Source organism: Tursiops truncatus, chromosome 11 (genome assembly GCF_011762595.2).
Source record: "Tursiops truncatus isolate mTurTru1 chromosome 11, mTurTru1.mat.Y, whole genome shotgun sequence".
Lineage (NCBI taxonomy): Eukaryota > Metazoa > Chordata > Mammalia > Artiodactyla > Delphinidae > Tursiops > Tursiops truncatus.
In genome coordinates, this window is record NC_047044.1 from 55575952 (window position 1) to 55596850 (window position 20899).

Below are 20899 nucleotides of genomic sequence, written 5' to 3' on the forward strand. Positions count from 1 at the left end.
TTGAGTAGATTAGGCCAGACCCCGGGTTTCAACAATTAATTCCCCACCTCAATAATTCCATACATTATTTTGTTTTTATTATTGTTATATTAATATAAAAATTTTAGTAACCCATATGATTTTTTTTTAAATAAATTTATTTAATTAATTTATTTATTTTTGGCTGCATTGGGTCTTCATTGCTGTGCAGGCTTTCTCTAGTTGCGGAGAGCGGGGGCTTCTCTTCGTTGCGGTGCGCCAGCTTCTCATTGCGGTGGCCTCTCTTGTTGCGGAGCACGGACTCTAGGCATGCGGGCTTCAGTAGTTGTGGCTCACAGGCGCTAGAGCACAGGCTCAGTAGTTGTGGCACATGGGCATTGCTGCTCCGCGACATGTGGGATCTTCCTGGACCAGGGCTTGAACCCGTGTCCCCTGCATTGGCAGGTGGATTCTTAACCACTGCACCGCCAGGGAAGCCCAACCCATGTGATTTTGATGTTGGTAGTGTTATTATGAAAACAGGGACAGTGGGCTACCTACTTTGATATGCACTGTAAAACACCTGAGAATATATCACATGTTTGAATTATGAAAATGAAATCCAAATTCAGTTACTCTTCAGGCACAGGCATGACTTTATGAATAATACTTTCAAAATTCTATTTTGGGGCTTCCCTGGTGGCACAGTGGTTGAGAGTCCGCCTGCCGATGCAGGGGACACGGGTTCGTGCCCCGGTCCAGGAAGATCCCGCGTGCCGCGGAGCGGCTGGGCCCGTGAGCCATGGCTGCTGAGTCTGCGTGTCTGGAGCCTGTGCTCCGCAACGGGAGAGGCCACAACAGTGAGAGGTCCACGTACCGCAAAAAAAAAAAAAAAAAAAAATTCTATTTTGTTTAAACACATAGGTCTTTTCCTCAAGGCAATATTTTCTCAGTGGTGTTCCATTAAATTCCAACGCTTTGAAATTCTGTTCAAAAATGGCATCTGTAAATAAGTTTGGAAAATTCTGAATTTAGGCATTCCCTGAACTGACTATAGTTCGGAGGCTAGTGCCTGTCCAAAGCCAAGTAGCATTTTATAGTACATTAATAATGATGGATGAGAAGTGTATATATATTGAATAAGAATAAACCATTTTATAAATCTTATGAATGTGCGCTAATTTAGGTGATACATTCACATGACTAAAGACTTGTAGAATAGAGCAAGAACATATGCAGATTAAATTTTTTATTTCATTCTTTATGGAGAAGAGGGCCTACTAATAATCCTAAAAAAAAAAAAAACTGATTTCATTCACCCTACTTATTAACTCAAAATTCTATGCAGTAGAAAAAAAAATCAAATTAATTATTTAATAAAGTTAGCCAGCCACCTCTCCAAAGAATACATTTATGCCAAAACATGTAACAATTAAAATCTCACTGATTTTAGGTAAATTCCCAGGCAGAATTTAACTTTTAACTGGGTAATGATGCTAGAAAATATGCTATTAAGGGTAATAATAGAAGTGAGTTCTAGTTACCTTTTAAATAATGAACGTTACAGGAATATGGAAATACATTACACGTAGCTTAGCTCTCCTCATGTAATGGGCTTATTCTGTAAATGCTGAAATTCCTTTAATTTCTATGGACTATAATTTTCTCCAGAATAAAACTGACCCAGTTCCCCTTCCTCAGTCTACTGAACATTATTTTTACCCTTATTAACAGTTGACTTGAGACGACTTAAGTAACTAAAGAACAGAATCAAGCAGAGCCTTTAGAAGATAACGGTAATTTTTACACAATAAAAGGCAAATAAGGTAACTTTAAAATCAACTCACAATATTTCTTTTTTGTATTTATGAAAAAATATCTGGAATTTTTTTCATTAAAAAACTAAAATATCTATCAAAATTTAAAATAAACTCAGGGAAAACTAAGAGCTTACTTATAGAGGATAAGTACAAATTCGACACTTCTGGTGGTCTACCCAGAATATCTGAATTGCATGACAAATGATTATTGTTGCCATCTAATTTTTTTAGTTTTGTTCAAAGTAAATGATCAAATGGTTTGGTCAGAAGCAAACAAGAGAATTCCCATAAAAAGATGTTATTTAGGAACTATCAGAGTGCTTCCCACCTTCAGTAAATACTTTAATAAGTGCTTCCGACTGTTCTCTGACAAGTAAAATGCTGTACAATGAAATCCCTACTCTATGTATTTATAGCTAAAGGTTACAGGCCCAGGGTGGTAAAGCTAAAAGCCAGTTACTTTAGGCATCATGCTGTTGCATGGTCCTTATGGTTTTCTTTGTCAGTCTGGCTTCTGGCAACTGTTAGGTTCCCACGACTATTATTTGTAGTTTCCCCTTCCAGTAAAACCAAAGGGCGTTTCAGGGCACAGTCACTAGGTGCTGGCCAGGGTCAATGCCAAGATCCAACAAAGTCAAGTCACGAGGCAGGAGCGAGGCCTGGGTCCAGGATGAGGCAACAAGCAGGCTCCAAGAGGCGCATCTTTTTAGACTCTCCAGCGCTTTAAAGTTCACAGAAAAATCCACATCTTATGTGTTCAGAAAACACAAATGTCAGCGGCACAAGTGTCTTTATGTTGCTTAGGACACTGTTTCAGCAACATGCCAAAGGCAGATTTCTGGGGCAATGGCAACAGCATCCATGACACTCTGAGAACAGGAACAGTCACTAAAGATAAGAATGCCTGGTCACTTCGCTGGTATTATTATCGGCGCAATTACGTGACTATACGGTGCACCCGTTTCACAGAGGCAACAAATGCAGCATCTGAGTTCTTGCCAGTCTTGGCACACACTTCTCTCCACATACCTCTTTTCAATCCTATCAGGAAACTACTGCTAGAGGAGATTGTGTGTGGGGGGGTGGGGGGGGGATAAAAAAAGATAAAACTCAATGTCAAGCGAAGGAAAAGAAAGTTTTTATTAGTGATCACTGACATATTGGAAACAAAAATCACATAGTCAAATTGAGAAATTATGAGGTTGTGTATGTTTTTATTTTCAGACTTCTAGGAATTTGAGAGAATTCCCAGAAATGTAGAAAGGAGATGTCTGAATAGGCAAATAATATACAATTTTATTTTGAATTTTATTTTATTTATTTTTTTATACAGCAGGTTCTTATTAGTCATCCATTTTATACACATCAGTGTATACATGTCAATCACAATCTCCCAATTCATCACACCACCACCCCCCCACCTGTCGCTGCTTTCCCCGCTTGGTGTCCGTACGTTTGTTCTCTGCATCTGTGTCTCAATTTCTGGCCTGCAAACCGGTTCATCTGTACCAGTTTTCTAGGTTCCACATATATGCATTAATATGCGATATTTGTTTTTCTCTTTCTGACTTACTTCACTCTGTATGACAGTCTCTAGATTCATCCACATCTCTACAAACGACCCAATTTTGTTCCTTTTTATGGCTGAGTAATATGCCATTGTATGTATGTACCACAACTTCTTTATCCATTCATCTGTCGATGGGCATTTAGGTTGCTTCCATGACCTGCCTATTGTAAATAGTGCCGCAATGAACAATGGGGTGCATGTGCCTTTTTGAATTACTGTTTTCTCTGGGTATATGCCCAGTAGTGGCATTGCTGGGTCATATGGTAATTCTATTTTTAGTTTTTTAAGGAACCTCCATATTGTTCTCCGTAGTGGCTGTATCAATTGACATTCCCACCAACAGTTCAAGAGGGTTTCCTTTTCTCCACATCCTCTCCAGCATTTGTTGTTTGTAGATTTTCGGATGATGCCCATTCTAACTGGTATGAGGTGATACCTTATTGTAGTTTTGATTTGCATTTCTCTAATAATTAGTGATGTTGAGCAGCTTTTCATGTGCTTCTTGGCCATCTGTATGTCTTCTTTGGAGAAATGTCTATTTAGGTCTTCTGCCCATTTTTGGATTGGGTTGTTTTTTTAATATTGAGCTGCGTGAGCTCTTTATATATTTTGGAGATTAATCCTTTGTCCATTGATTCGTTTGCAAATATTTTCTCCCATTCTGAGAGTTGTCTTTTCGTCTTGTGTCTAGTTTCCTTTGCTGTGCAAAAGCTTTTAAGTTTCATTAGGTCCCATTTGTTTATTTTTGTTTTTATTTCCATTACTCTAGGAGGTGGATCAAAAAAGATCTTGCTGTGATTTATGTCAAAGAGTGTTCTTCCTATGTTTTCCTCTAAGAGTTTTATAGTGCCTGGTCTTATATTTAGGTCTCTAATCCATTTTGAGTTTATTTTTGTGTATGGTGTTAGGGAGTGTTCTAATTTCCTTCTTTTACATGTAGCTATCCAGTTTTCCCAGCACCATTTATCGAAGAGACTGTCTTTTCTCCATTGTATATCCTTGCCTCCTCTGTCATAGTTTAGTTGACCATACGTGCATAGGTTTATCTCTGGGCTTTCTATCCTGTTCCACTGATCTATATTTCTGTTTTTGTGCCAGTACCATGTTGTCTTGATTACTGTAGCTTTGTAGTAGAGTCTGAAGTCAGGAAGTCTGATTCCTCAAGCTCCGTTCTTTTTCCCTCAAGACTGCTTTGGCTATTTGGGGTCTTTTGTGTCTCTATGCAAATTTTAAGATTTTTTGTCCTAGTTCTGTAAAAAATGCCATTGCTAATTTGATAGGGATTGCACTGAATCTGTAGATTGCTTTGGGTGGTATTGTCATTTTCACAATATTGATTCTTCCAATCCAAGAACGTGGTATATCTCTCCATCTGTTGGTATCATCTTTAATTTCTTTCAACAGTGTCTTACAGTTTTCTGCATACAGGTCTTTTGTCTCCCTAGGTAGGTTTATTCCTAGGTATTTTATTCTTTTTGTTGCAGTGGTAAATGGGAGTGTTTCCTTAATTTCTCTTTCAGGTTTTTCATCATTAGTGTATAGGAATGCAAGATATTTCTGTGCATTAATTTTGTATCCTGCAACTTTACCAAATTCACTGATTAGCTCTAGCAGTTTTCTGGTGGCATCTTTAGGATTATCTATGTACAGTATCATGTCATTTGCAAATAGTGACACTTTTACTTTTTTTCCAATTTGGAATACTTTTATTTCTATTTCTTCTCTGATTACCATGGGTAGGACTCCAAAACTATGTTGAATAATAGTGGCAAGAGTGGACATCCTTGTCCTGTTCCTAATCTCAGAGGAAATGCTTTCAGTTTTTCACCATTGAGAATGATGTTTGCTGTGGGTTTGTCATATATGGCCTTTATTATATTGAGGTAGGTTCCCTCTATGCCCACTTTCTGAAGAGTTTTTATCATAAATGGGTGTTGAATTTTGTCAAAAGCTTTTTCTGCATCTATTGAGATGATCATATGGTTTTTATTCAATTTGTTAATATGGTGTATCACATTGATTGATTTGAATATATTGAAGAATCCTTGCATCCCTGGGATAAATCCCACTTGATCATAGTGTATGATCCTTTTAATGTGTTGTTGGATCCTGTTTGCTAGTATTTTGTTGAGGATTTTTGCATCTATATTCATCAGTGATATTGGTCTGTAATTTTCTGTTTTTGTAGTATCTCTGTCTGGTTTTGGTATCAGGGTGATGGTGGCCTCATAGAATGAGTTTGGGAGAGTTCCTTCCTCTGCAATTTATGGGAAGAGTTTGAGAAGGATGGGTGTTAGTTCTTCTCTAAATGTTTGATAGAATTTACCTGTGAAGCCATCTGGTCCTGGACTTTTGTTTGTTGGAAGATTTTTAATCACAGATTCAATTCCATTACTTGTGATTGGTCTGTTCATATTTTCTATTTCTTCCTGGTTTAGTCTCGGAAGGTTATACCTTTCTAAGAATTTGTCCATTTCTTCCAGGTTGTCCATTTTATTGGCATAGAGTTGCTTGTAGTAATCTCTTAGGATGCTTTGTATTTCTTCAGTGTCTGTTGTAACTTCTCCTTTTTCATTTCTAATTTTATTGATTTGAGTCCTCTCCCTCTTTTTCTTGATGAGTCTGGCTAATGGTTTATCAATTTTGTTTATCTTCTCAAAGAACCAGCTTTTACTTTTATTGATCTTTGCTATTGTTTTCTTTGTTTCTATTTCATTTATTTCTGCTCTGATCTTTATGATTTCTTTCCTTGTGCTAACTTTGGGTTTCGTTTGTTCTTCCTTCTCTAGTTCCTTTAGGTGTAGGGTTAGATTGTTCATTTGAGATTTTTCTTGTTTCTTGAGGTAGGCTTGTATAGCTATAAACTTCCCTCTTAGAATTGCTTTAGCTGCTTCCTATAGGCTTTGGATCGTCGTGTTTTCATCATCATTTGTCTCTAGGTATTTTTTAATTTCCTCTTGGATTTCTTCAGTGATATCTTGGTTATTTAGTAACGTACTGTTTACACTCTATGTTTTTGTGTTTTTTATGTTTTTTTCCCTGTAATTGATTTCTAATCTCACAGCGTTGTGGTCAGAAAAGATGCTTGATAAGATTTCAATTTTCTTAAATTTACTGAGGCTTGACTTGTGACCCAAGATATGATCTATCCTGGAGAATGTTCCATGCGCACTTGAGAAGAAAGTGTAATCTGCTGTTTTTGGATGGAATGTCCTATAAATATCAATTAAATCTACTTGGTCTATTGTGTCATTTTGGCTTGTGTTTCCTTATTAATTTTCTGTTTGGATGATCTGTTCATTGGTGTAAGTGAGGTGTTAAAGTCCCCCACTATTATTGTGTTACTGTTGATTTCCTATTTTATAGCTGTTAGCAGTTGCTGTATGTATTGGGGTGCTCCTATGTTGGGTGCATATATATTTATAATTGTTATATCTTCTTCTTGGATTGATCCCTTAATCATTATGTAGTGTCCTTCCTTGTCTCTTGCAACATTCTTTATTCTAAAGTCTATTTTATCTGATGTGAGTATTGGTACTCCAGCTTTCTTTTGATTTCCATTTGCATGGAATATCTTTTTCCATCCCTTCACTTTCAGTCTGAATGTGTCCCTAGGTCTGAAGTGGGTCTCTTCTAGACAGCATATATATGGGTCTTGTTGTTGTATCCATTCAGCAAGCCTGTGTCTTTTGGTTGGAGCATTTAATCCATTCACGTTTAAGGTAATCATCGATATGTATGTTCCTATTACCATTTTCTTAATTGTTTTGCGTTTGTTTTTGTAGGTCCTTTTTTTTTCTTGTGTTTCCCTCTTAGAGAAGTTCCTTTTACATCTGTTGTAGAGCTGGTTTGGTGGTGCTGAATTCTCTTAGCTTTTGCTTGTCTGTAAAGCTTTTGATTTCTACATCGAATCTGAATGAGATCCTTGCCAGGTAGAGTAATCTTGGTTTTCGGTTCTTCCCTTTCATCACTTTAAGTATATCATGCCACTTCCTTCTGGTTTGTAGAGTTTCTGCTGAGAAATCAGCTGTTAACCTTACGGGAGTTCCCTTGTATGTTATTTGTCATTTTCCCCTTGCTGCTTTCAATAATTTTTCTTTCTCTTTAATTTTTGCCAATTTGATTACTGTGTGTCTCGGTGTGTTTTTCCTTGGGTTTATCCTGTATGGGACTCTCTGCACTTCCTGGACTTGGGTGGCAATTTCCTTTCCTATGTTAGGGAAGTTTTCGACTATAATGTCTTCAAATATTTTCTCGGGTCCTTTCTCTCTCTCTTCTCCTTCTGGAACCCCTAGAACGTGAATGTTGTTGCATTTAATGTTGTCCCAGAGGTCTCTTAGGCTGTCTTCATTTCTTTTCATTCTCTTTTTCTTTATTCTGTTCTGCAGCAGTGAATTCCACCATTCTGTCTTCAGATCACTTATCCATTCTTCTGCCTCAGTTATTCTGCTATTGATTCCTTCTAGTGTATTTTTCATTTCAGTTATTGTGTTGTTCACCTCTGTTTGTTCTTTCATTCTTCTAGGTCTTTGTTAAACATTTCTTGCATCTTCTCAATCTTTGCCTCCATTGTTTTTCTGAGGTCCTAGATCATCTAAACTATCATTATTCTGAATTCTTTTTCTGGAAGGTTTCCTATCTCCACTTCATTTAGTTGTTTTTCTGGGGTTTTATCTTGTTCCTTCATCTGGTACATAGCCCTCTCCCTTTTCATGTTTTCTATCTTTCTGTGAATGTGGTTTTTGTTCCACAGGCTGCAGGACTGTAGTTCTTCTTGCTTCTTCTGTCTGCCCTCTGGTGGATAAGGCTATCCAAAAGGCTTGTGCAAGTTTCCTCAATATACAATTTTTTAAAACAAAGTTTGATTCTCTAATGAAATAAAGTTAAAAAATGAGCCTAGAATTATCATACTAAGTGAAGTAAGTCAGTGAAAGACAAATGTATGGGGGCTTCCTTGTTGGTGCAGTGGTTAAGAATCCGCCTGCCAATGCAGGGGACATGGGTTCAAGCCTTGGCCCAAGAAGATCCCACATGCCATGGAGCAACTAAGCCTGTGCGCCATAACTACAGAGCCTGTGCTCTAGGGCCCGTGAGCCACAACTACTGAAGCCCACATGCCTAGAGCCCATGCTCCGCAACAAGAGACGCCACCACAATGAGAAGGCTGAGTACCACAAAGAAGAGTAGCCCCCGCTTGCCACAACTAGAGAAAGCCCACACACAGCAGCAAAGACCCAATGCAGTCAAAAATAAATAAATAAATAAATTTATTTTAAAAAAAGACAAATATATATCACTTATATGTGGAATCTAAAAAAATGATACAAATGAACTTATTTACAAAACAGAAACAGACTCACAGACATAGAAAACAAACTTATAGTTATCAAAGGGGGAGGGGTGATAAATTAGGAGTTTGGGATTAATAGATACACACTGCTATACATAAAATATTTAAACAACAAGGACCTACTGTATAGCACAGGAAACTATACTCAATATCTTATAATAAGCTATGATGGAAAGAATCTGCAAAAGAATATATATATATATATATATATATATATATATATATATATGTATATAACTGAATCACTTTGCTGTACACCTGAAAGCTAACACAACATTGTAAATCAACTATACTGTATTTCAATTAAAAAAAATCATGGCACTTCAACTACCTTATATTATTCTGATGCCTTTTAATAACATAAAGAGCATATCAGAACCACTTCCTTTGAAATCATTAATGATTTGATTACAAAAGATGGCCCTTCTCAGGAGCTAAAACAGTCCATGTAGAAACTTTTCTAACCCCAATGGACTATTTGGGGATATTATATTTGTGTTCAGGATTAATTAATAATTATTCATAGGATTATTGATCATAATCCTGTATGTTTTCAACTTGAATCTCTAGTTCCACCTTTGTGGAAGAGGCCGTCTGCATACAGGAATACCTTAGTTGCATAATTTCTCTTTGTTTGAATTATTGGCCTTAGACTCTTGATTTTGGTAAACTACAACTTAAATGCTATAGATTGTCTAAGACATAGGTTGTCTGTGCTCTTAAACTGTCCATACAAGTGTTCAATTAACATCAGAGCATTTCCTGTTTTCCCCATCAACTCTGTCCTATAAAATACTATTCAGTAGATGGTAATAATACCTGATAAATTTTCCCACACCTCCTTTTTGGAGTCAAGGAAAGGACATTTTAATTGCAATGAACCAATTATATTCTCTTTTCAACTGTAAAGAAAAGTCCCATTCACACTGTAAGTGTATCAGACACTGGATAAATAAGACATAGCGTTCAATTCAACTGTCTCACATTTTAAAACATGTAGTACCTCAATCATATATTTTGAAGTTGTTCTACTACAAAAGGAATACATTTTAAAACAATGATGCTAGGATTTCATTACAGCACCATCTTCAAGGTGCTACAGCTGAATGCTCCCGTTCCTATAACAAGGCTAAGGTAAAGAGCTAAATTGCTTATAGTGGGGGACTTCCTTCTAAAACATCCTTTTGAAATGGACTCTGTGTAAGACGAACTCTTACACTGAATTTCAAGTTATAATGAAGTTACAGTACTTTAATGAACCAATTATTACTAAGATTTTTTTTAATGTGTCATGAATTGTTTTTCTTATTAAGGTACAATTGGAGCTGAATGTACCTATTTAAAAAAGCATAATCAAGTACTAGAAAAAAGTAAACAATATTCGGATCCCAATTTATTTAAACATAGCCTTAATTCAATAGTGTTATCCGTGCCTACTCGATTTCTTGGTACTAACTTCAGTCCCAGTATACACAGTTCATGGAGCTGACATTTTTGAAAGAAGGATTATGTATGTGTGCTATGGTCTGAATGCTTGTGGCCCCATAAACTCATGATCAAATCTTAATGCCCAGTGTGATGGTTTCAGGAGGTGAGGCCTTTGTAAGGTGCTTAGGTCATGAGGATGGAGCTCTCATGAATGGGATTAGTACTCTTATACAGACCCCACAGAGCTCCAGAGTCCCTTCCACCACGCCAGGACACAGCTAAAAGTCGGCAACCCAGAAGCAGGCCCTCAACCGACCAGGCTGGCACCCTGACCTCTGACTTCCAGCTTCCAGAACGCTGAGAAAGAAATTTCTGTTGTTTATAAGCTACCCAGTCTGTGGTATTTTGTCATACCAGCCCAAACAGACTGAGACAATGTAGAAGAGGGACAAAATACAATTTTGCCAACATTTTTCTTGTCCTTTTAATTTTGTCATTTGTTTTTTTGTGAAAGACTTCCAGGTGCGATTCTGATACTTAAAAGCATGACTCTTAAAAAGTAGCACAATTCAGAAGGACAGAATCCTAAGTATTTCTCTTTTATCTTCCCTACAGTTTCCCTTTTCTATAATATGTTTATGCAAAGATGGAGGAATCTACTCCTACCTGGGACAACTACATGGAACATAGGGAAAAATGTGGATTTTGAAAATAGAGCTTTGTGACCTAACCTACTTGAGATATCAGATACTTCAATTCATTCTAAATTAGTGATAACAATGCCAGATGCCCATATTATAGGGCTGCTGGTCAGACAATGACTTTCTGGATTATGTGAGGTGATACATGTAAAGCGCCCGCAGCTTTATCTCGGGCACACAGCCAGCACCAAGTATGATATGTGTCTTCTCTTTTCCCTTTCCCAATCCCAAAAATCTGAGTGTGTAAATCCTTTGGACACCAAGAGAATAGCAAAAAATTACATTTTTAAATTTAGATTTTATAGACCACAACTCAATATCTGAATGTATAGCTGAGGAGACATTAGTAGTACTGCTTCAAGACAAAAGCTAGTAAAATAAGAGTTCTAATAAAATGTGAAATAATTTAAAATAGATTATAGACTAAAAACGTTGGATGGAACCTTCATTCTGAAGTGAAAGTTATAGGTCAAATATGCATAATAATTTTGATCATCAGTACTGAAGTAACCCAATGAACAGTAATAATTAGGTTTCTAAGCATTTAAAATAAGACTTTTAATTTGGTGATACAGCTATAGAAGTGCATAGGCCCTTTTTTTGGAATATTTGAAAATAAATGTAGATAATGGGCCCAGATAGCTTAATAGAGTAATATATCTGTTACTGATAAAAATAAACTTAAAGCAATAAAAATTTGCATGCTTCCTCATTGAAGTGCTTTCTTTCCCTTAAATTACAGCACATATTACTAAGAAAATTAACGATAAAAAGGGAAATAATGTTTAGATGAGCTTGAGATCTGACATCTGTAAATCCTCCAGTAGCAGGCCATTACTGAGTGTAATTAATGTTCTCCCCGGGACACAGCGGCCAGGTGACTCCCCACAGAGATGCTAATGTGGTCCACAGGGGATGGACTTACATTTTCTTATATTCCCTGAGGTTTCTTCCGAATCATTCACCTTTTCCTATCTACTTATCATGTTGTCATACCAATTAGTGATATGCAAATATTCCTGCAGTACCTGCCACTTTTTAAGTTCAGAAAAAGAAACGGGTATTTAGTTGCATCGATTCTTTTTCTTCTGAAAGAGACCATGGCTTTAGGAAAATGCATTCAAGCATTTTATTGCTACATTGAAGACACCAGGCAATAAGTAACTGGAATCTATATGATATTAGGAAGGGATACTACAGAAAAAGAAGGAAGAAAGGAAGGACATTACAAATAACTGAACCTTAAGAGACAAGGTTAAGATCTATGGACAGAAAGTGACAGAAACAAGAGAAACAGAAAGGGTACAGAAAGTTCCAGTCCAAAAAAACATCAGTATGTTCAATAAAAATTTGTAGAATAATTTGTAGTGAAAGCAGACTCAACTTTTATAAAAATATGGCACAATGCTTTTAAAAGAAAAGAAGTCACATAATAGAACAAATTGGCAAATTCACTTTTTTTAAATTTCTGAAAGCCCATTCCTATCTATGCCCTACCTCCAAAAGTCTCTCTTCCCTGGTGGCGCAGTGGTTAAGAATCTGCCTGCCAATGCAGGGTTCGAGCCCGGGTCCAGGAACATCCCACACGCTGCAAAGCAACTAAGCCCGTGAGCCACAACTACTGACCCTGCGCTCCAGAGCCCACGAGACACAACTACTGAACCTGCGTGCCACAACTACTAAAGCCCGTGCGCCTAGAGCCCGTGCTCCACAACAAGAGAAGCTACCACAATGAGAAGCCTGCGCACCGCAACGAAGAGTAGACCCTGCTCACCGCAACCAGAGAAAGCCCGCGCGCAGCAACGAATACCCAACACATACAAAAATAAATAAAATAGATTAATTAAAAAAAAATACAGGGCTTCCGTGGTGGCGCAGTGGTTGAGAGTCCGCCTGCCGATGCAGGGGACGCGGGTTCGTGACCCGGTCCGGGAAGATCCCACATGCCGCTGAGCCGCTGGGCCCGTGAGCCATGGCCGCTGAGCCTGCGCGTCCGGAGCCTGTGTTCCGCAACGGGAGAGGCCACAACAGTGAGAGGCCCGCGTACCGAAAAAAAAAAAAAAAAAAAATACACACACAAAAAAGTTTCTCTTTTTAAAAAAGTCAATTTCTTGGTGATATTAAAGAGGGTCTATTTACTACTACTGTAGTATAAAGGCAATTAATCACTTGTTCCATCTATTCTTAGTATTCTCTTCTGCAAAATGGGAATAATAATATCTACCTCATTGGGCTACTGTAAATTTTTAATGTGAGAAGGTATAAAAAGCTCTTGGCATAGTGCTGGCACCTAGCTGTGTGCTCAATAGCTAGTATTATTTTTATTATAACTAGTGATTAGCAAAATTATTAATGTATGTCCAGCATGCATGTACTTTAAGGAGGCAGAGATACCATTTGAGAAAAAAATATTCTCTGTCCTCAACAGAAAATAGCAAATGAATAAGTATTCTAGATTAGTGATTTTCCACAGTTCAGTATCACAGATCAATGAGTAAAAAAATATATCTTATTTTTTACCAATTGATTCAAATGTCCCATCAAGTTTAAGAATCACAGTTCTAGATGAATACTTACAAAAAGTATACTCAAAGATAAATGAGTATTATATGAATTATATACAGAAATATAATCCTTATACTTCAGCAGACTTTTGTATTTATCCATGTGTTTTTTGCTTTTACTCTCGAGTTTTGGGGCACTTATAATGACCATCTCCTCGTTTCACTTAAAGACTATTCATCTCTCAGCTCTAAAAACATTTCCACTTCTTTCATTAAAGCCTTCTTTGATTGCTCCGTTACATAGTAAAGTCTCCTTCTTCTGGACTCCTAGAGCAGGGGTCAACAAGTATTTTTCTCTAAACTGAAAGATAGTAAATATTTTAGGATTTGCAGACTTAGTCACAACTACTCAACTCTGTCTGCAGCAGGCAATCAGCTACAGAAAATACAGAAACCAATGGGTGTGGCTATATTCCAGAAACACTTTACTTATGAAAACAGGTAGCAGGCTAGATGTGGCCCAAGGGTTATTTATACTTTGTCAACCTCTGCCGTAGACAATCACTGCTTTATCATTTTATTTTGACACTCAGTCCTACTCTGGATTGTACCTTTAACTGTACACACATAGAGAATGTCTCTGAAATTAGAGTCTCCTCAGGGGGGTCAGGAAAGATGTCTTATACATGATCTTTTCAGGTCTCTGTGCATATTACTTCATGGAGCAATACTTAATTATTTACTGATTTAAACTGATTTTAAGATTTGGGAGCAAGATCTAGTTGCCATTAGCATCCTACCTACATTGAAACATCTACTGAGACATTGACTCTTAGGGTTCTCTAATGGGCAGCCTCATCTTGCTGAGTCTTTATTCTACCTGTAAATGAATATAATATATCTTACTTGGTAATAATGAGGAATAGAAATTCTATTTTTAAGAGATCAGACACATAAGAAGCACTTACATGGTACCAATAATTACGTTGCCATAAGTTTGCATCTTAATATGAATAAATGTCTCTAAGTCGTGATAATAGAATGACTATTGTTTTTCTCTTTGTCATAGCTTTTAAATGTGCTTATGTGCACTGCTACTTCTAAGTGGAAAATAAGAAATTTCCATCTTAAAATTCCCTTGGGATACAGTCCCAATTGATGTTACTAACATTGTGTTTAAGTGAAAAATTTAGCACTGAAATATTTTTGCAGCATCAATATCAGTGTTGAGTTGTCTTCCTATATGTACCAAAAACCAGAGCTTTGTCTATATGGGAAAGACCCACATAACTGTAAAGTCAATGAGTTGTTGTTGTTTTATGAATCTCCTACTTGGCTCAGGCTGTGAACAGTAATATTATAATTCATAAATACCTGTGCACAGAAGAGAATTCCTCAAAAATAAAGAGGCCCTGCCTCAAGATGCACCAAAAATACTGGTAGAGATAAAAGCAAAATGATTATGATTACCATTTCTAAGTTACCTGCATTATTTATTTACTCTCCAGCAACAATCCTGTGATATAGGTTTTATTGTTTCCATTTTTTTAAATGAGGAAACTGGGGCTCTGAAGGTTCACGTATCTTGATTTGAGTTAAACAGCTGAGATGTGGCTAAGTCAAAGTTCCATCAAGGTCTATCTAACTAACCACAAAGCCTCTGATCTACCACGTGACACTGTGATGGAGAAAAGAGAAAAGAGAGAACCACAGACTGAGACAAACTACAGAGTGAAGACGACATCGGAGGTCTACAAAAAGCTGACTGAAGGACATAAATTGCTTAGCCTTGTTTTGAGAATATGTTCCTTTATTTGTGGGACTCAAGACTAAAAGGAGCTTACCTGTTTGCCATCTCTAACATCTAAAACGGTGTCTGGGAGCGCAGTGGATGAATAAATAGTTGTTATTAAAGGATTACATTGTCTGGCTTGAAATACGTCATAGGCTTTATTCAAAAGCCCACTTCACTGCAGATCTGACATCTATACATCCATGGGAATTCTCTAGACACTACTCTGTTCATGTACCCACTGGTGCCCACAGCCTGGGGTGTCCACAGGAGAGTTGCCACCCCATGCCCAGTCCACCCCTATCATCTTGCTACCTGTGCTAAAGGGATAACATCCGGGACTTACTGTTTCTTCAGTCCCTAATGGTTCCCCAGCCTCCCTGAGTCCACAGGCGATAAGAGGTCATCATTTTTTCTAAGCGCGATAAGAAGTCATTATTTTTTCTAAGCATTTTAGTTTGGTTCCAGATACTTCCTTTAAGCAGTAAGGAAGTCTTATCATTCTGCTGACTCTGTGTTTTAACAGATCAAGATTCGTTATCCTTGACTAGTCTTTTTTTTTTTAACATTTCTCAAACTTCCTTCCTCTAGAATCTCTTAAAATCTACTGCAGAACTACATATTTTAAAATACTAATATTGAGAAGGTCTATTGTGGTTAATATATTCAAATCCAGATCCCTCCACTGACAAGACGTACACACCTTGGGCGAGATACTTAACCTCTTGCCCTAATTCCCTCACCTGTAAAATGAGGGTCAAAACAATGCTTCCTCATAAGGTTTGGAGGATTAAATGAGTTAAAATGTGTAAAATGAATATGTAAAATGATGCCTGACACATAGAAGTGTTTGATAAAGGCAAGCTATTTTTACTCAAAGTGATCTCTATAGCTTTACCTAATAGCCACATCTTTGGTCTCTAAACTCACTTCTTACACACACACTCACACACACAGATACACACAGCATCTTAGGTGCTTTACCTCTTACGGCATTAATCTACAAAGGTAAATAATTTAACTGAGGGGCTAATATCTAATTGTAACCAAAATTTAAAGTGAATTTTCCTTCTTTCCTTCCTTTCGGTGGTTTATTCATTCATTCACTACACTGAGGGCCACGGAAAGAAAATGTTCAGCCCTGAGGTAACAGTGGGTTCTTCCAAAAGTGGATCCCTCTATATGCCTTTATTTCCCACCTTCTGACTTCATCTGAAAAGAGATAATATTGATGACCAATGGGCTCATGAACAAGGGTTCAAACATTTATATTTATAAGCAACCATTTTCATCCTTGAACTCTTTTGTACATACATGGACTTTCCTAAACTTGAATGCTTCCAGAAACACAATGGCCTTAAAAAATAGCTTCACCAGGTCCCGTAAAGAACAGGTAGAAAAACGGAATATGTTAAATTCAGAGCGAAAACGTAAGAACGTGAGCTGTCACCACATAGGTACAGGCTCTCAATCAACCCAGAGCAAGATTTATTTTGTGTGGCCCTGGAAAGCTGTGTGAGGGTCCTAGGTAGAAGCAAGAAGAATGCAGTCACAACTGGAACTGTCTCTAAAAGAACAGGCTGCCTCAGTGAACATACTTAAAATAAAAATAGATGGTGGTATATTGAAAATGCTGAAGAAACAATAAAGAAAAGCAGAAACCAATGTCCTCTAAGTCCCATGTAACTCCGTAATCCACCAAAGTGCTAAAGGATATGTAAATATGGATATGTTATTATTCCCAATACCCAGAAATTTGTAGTATATAGGGAAACCAAAGATATACAAATCTATATGCAACTATAATACAATGTTTAAAACACACAAGACAGATGACAATGCAATGTTACCGAAATTTTAGAAAAGTTTCTTCTACCTATCCAGAGGCTTCGGAGGAAATCTGAATGTGGTGTTTAAGCTCAGCTTTGAAGGTTGAAGCTAGACATGAAAATAGCAGGAGGTTAGAGCATTTTAAGGTGAAAGAACAGCAAGACCAAAGGTGTGGTGTCAGGAAATAGAATGAAGATAAATGAGGCACAGGGGACAGGTCAATTTGACTCGAGGATGGTGGCAGTGGGAGATGAGCCTGGAAAACCTTTTTGGAATTACAGAGGTTGAAACCTTGGTCCTTAGACCTAGGTAATGGGAGTCACAAAGTGCTATTAACAAATAGGAAAAGGAGGTGTATTTCAGTAAGACTATCTCGTGGTACGTACAGAATTAACTGGTACAGTGAGAGACTAGAAATGAGGAGACCCGCTAAGAGACTAGGACATGACTCTAGGTAGTATGTCAAATGTGCCTGAACTCTGTGGCAGCATCAGAAAAGAGGAAACTGGTGAAAGAAGCATTTCGGATATCAGGTCTTAGCACCTGACTGTAAGACGTAAGGCTGGGGGTGTTGAGGGTCTCAAAAGCTTCTAGAAGAGAATGTTAATACCAATGAAAGCAACAGGGGCTTTCATTGGAAAGGAAAGACAGTGTTCAGAAGAGTCCACAGGGTGTTAGCCGTGTCAGAAGCACAGAAGAGGTAAGCCGTCCAGCAGGTACTTGGAAAGGGCTGCCTGGAGCTATGGGAAAGTCAGGGCTGAAGATAATGACTTGGGCGTTACTCCTACTGAGGTCAAAACACAGGCCAAGAGAGGATGAGCTTTGCCAATGGATCAAATACAGATAAGAGAAGAACTCAAACGGAAATTGAGGAACACATACTTGAGTGAGCAGGAGATGAAAGGAAAGCCGAAGAAGCAGCCACCAATGAGCAGTCAGAGAAGTAAGAGGGGCACAAAGAGCACACAGAAGAGAAGAGTTTAAGAAGCAGCAGGTGCCAACGTTACCAGAGGCTGTTGACAGTGTGAAGCGAATGAAGATTTGGACCCTCAGAGGCCAATTATAACCTGATTCTGAAATATTAATACTTAATATACTTTAGGGGGAAGGACTCACTCCTTTAAATCAAAGTAGTTTCACAGGAGATTACTCTTTTTATCCTTTGAAGAAAAAACAAAAGAATTTCTTATTGGAAGGTACACGCATTTCAAGGATAATCTCCTTAAACATTCTCAATTTGATCTTATTGGCCAATAGTTTTCAATCCCATCTAGTACTACTCTTCCAAAAGGTATTTCAGGGGACATTTTCAGTAATTATGACTGAGGGGACTCTAGCAGCATATGGAGGACAGGGGCCATACACACTAAATGTCCTGCAATAGAAGAGGCATTGCTAATCCATGTAGAGGAGCCCTGCCCAAAATGCCAACAGTGTCACCTGTTTAGAAACACTGTCACATAATGCTGTTTATCACTGAATGCACCTTTTGTATATTTGAGAAAAACTGATAGAACTTCAGATTCTGAAATTTTGGAGAATCAGTTTCAAAAACAGGCAAATATCATTAATACAGTTCATCCCTTAGAAACTTTTCAAGCAAATACATGCCTTTTAGTTTTACTGTTTATTCATATCTAATCTAGTTCCAAAAGAAATAGGTCTTCAAGTAAATTTTTAGTAGGGCAGCTTCTTATAATCTATAACTCTTCTACGTATTAGCTCTAATCAGAATCTGTTTAGGGGTGTACATGATTAATAAGAATACATTTCATTGTGTTATTAGGTGAGGAAACAGCCAATGTTTAATTTAACTGCTTTTTAAAAATACCAACAGTTTGTACAGATCTTTATTTATTTAAACGAATATTTCTCTGTGTTACCACCCATACTAGATATTTTCCATTGAAAGTTTCTGTTTTAATGCCAAATAAACAGTAATCACCAGTTCAGATATCTGAACCACACAGTATGTCATTTTTTTGTGGGGCTATCCTAAGTGTACAAAATTTTTAACAACAATATCTTTACACCAGCATTTTGTAGTTGTCACCCAAATGTCCTGTAAAATTTTCAAGAACTTATTTGGGATTTCAATAAAGATTAATAAAAACTACTGGATCTTCCAAGTAGGCAGATTAGGACCCTGGATTCACCATTTAAGGGACCAACTGAGAAAACGAAGCTTGCTCCGTCAGTTAAAAAAAAAATTCTATTACACACTGAAACTTAGTGAGCAGTCGTTTCCCAACACATTTCCTGCACACTTTGATCCAAATAGTTGAGAAAGCCTCGAACAAACAAGGATGACCTCTCAGACAATGAGAGTCCATTCAGTGGCTTATTATGCAATCCAGCACTATCATGCCATCTATTGAGAAACTTGGCTCTCCAAAAGGTTCCCAAAAATCTGTTAAGAAAAACAAGCCAGTGAACCTTATAACAACCTAGTAGCCTTAATGCCAAACATTTAATACCTGACACTAGCTACCATGAATTATTTCTATGCATGTGCTTACACAGAATAAATAATGCGGGACCAGGCAAACAACTCTTCAAAAGATCCTCAACTATCCTGTCCCCCAGGCAAAGTCCGTGAGGGATTCCCCTGCCAGATTTAGAGTTGTAGGCAGGAAAGGAGGCTCACTCTTCCCTTGTTTGTTTCTCCTCCTGTCCCTCCGCGCTTCATTTTTTCTATAAGCAGCTGTTCAGGACTATCACCTGCCAGGCACTGCACTGAGAAGAGAGGACACGACAGACAAAGTCCCTGCCCTCATTCAGCTTCGTGCAGCATAAGCCGTACCACTCAGTGGTTAAAATCAGACAGCCTGCCTGGGTGCTTGCCCCAACTCAGCCACTTGCTAGCTGTGCAAACTGAGCAACTTTCTTAACTCTCTGTACCTCAATTGCTCTTCTATAAATGTGGATATTGACAGACCTACCGCAGGATTGTTAAGGAGATAAAAGGAGTTAATAGACAGTGGTAGCACAGTGCCCAGAACATGGTAGCATTACAGTTGTTATAGTTACTATACTCTTGGGCTTCTCAGAGTGAGTGGATTAGTCTGTCCAAAGTGCAGAAAAAACTTGCTGCTCAGTCTCTCAAAAAAATGGAAATCAATTCATTAGCAAAGACCTTCTTCGGGGAAGGGATGTCCTGCCCTCATAACAAGAGAAAATCCTCCATTACCTGTTTATACTGGGTCACTCTCAATGGGCAAATGGATGGGGCTGAACACACAGGTTTCTGAGGCAAGGTACCCTTCTCAAATTTGCCTTTTAGCACATCTTAATTTCTTGAAATTGCCACATCCCTTTCAAATTATTTGACATATATGCTTCTTCCACTGAGAGGAAACTGACTGATAACAAAGAGGACAGGAGGAAGATTATCCTAGATGACTAGACGTTGAGTTTTTGGAGAGCAGAATTCCAACCTCCTTCATCTTGGGAACCACAGTACAGTGTCTGGGGTGATTTTAGGGGTTCAGAAATAGCTAGTTTATTTATTAAGTGTTTTCCGTATACTTTATTCCTCACCATAGCACTTCAGGGTGGATACCACGAATCCCATTTTATGAATAAGAAAAACTGACGATGAGATTGTTAAATAATTACCCAATTTTACAAAAGTGCAGAACTGAGCTTGAAATCTAGGTCTAACTCTAAAGTTAATTACCTTTTCCCATGTGAATGTCTCAAAAACATGTTTGATAAATGAATACAGAATGAAAAGCAATTGCAGGAGACTTCTTTTACTTTAGATACATGAACCAGGAATATAACTCTGGATAAAGTATATTTCTTTAAGCCTCTTTGCCCTCTTTCCCTTCAGGAGGGCTCAAGGCCAAAGATATCAGCCAGATATTATAGAAGAGTAAATGCATGTCTAGAAATAAACTGAGCATTTAAAGGAAGGTGAACTAACTAGGACACTGGGGAGAAG

The 20899-nt window shown here is 37.8% G+C and overlaps 1 protein-coding gene across 8 annotated transcripts in view; it reads right to left on the bottom strand.

The window, feature by feature from the left end:
• The window catches only part of SLC16A7 (solute carrier family 16 member 7), a 164576-nt gene that overhangs the window by 141937 nt on the left and 1740 nt on the right, over window positions 1-20899 (bottom strand). The gene's annotated exons all lie outside the window — the stretch shown is intronic.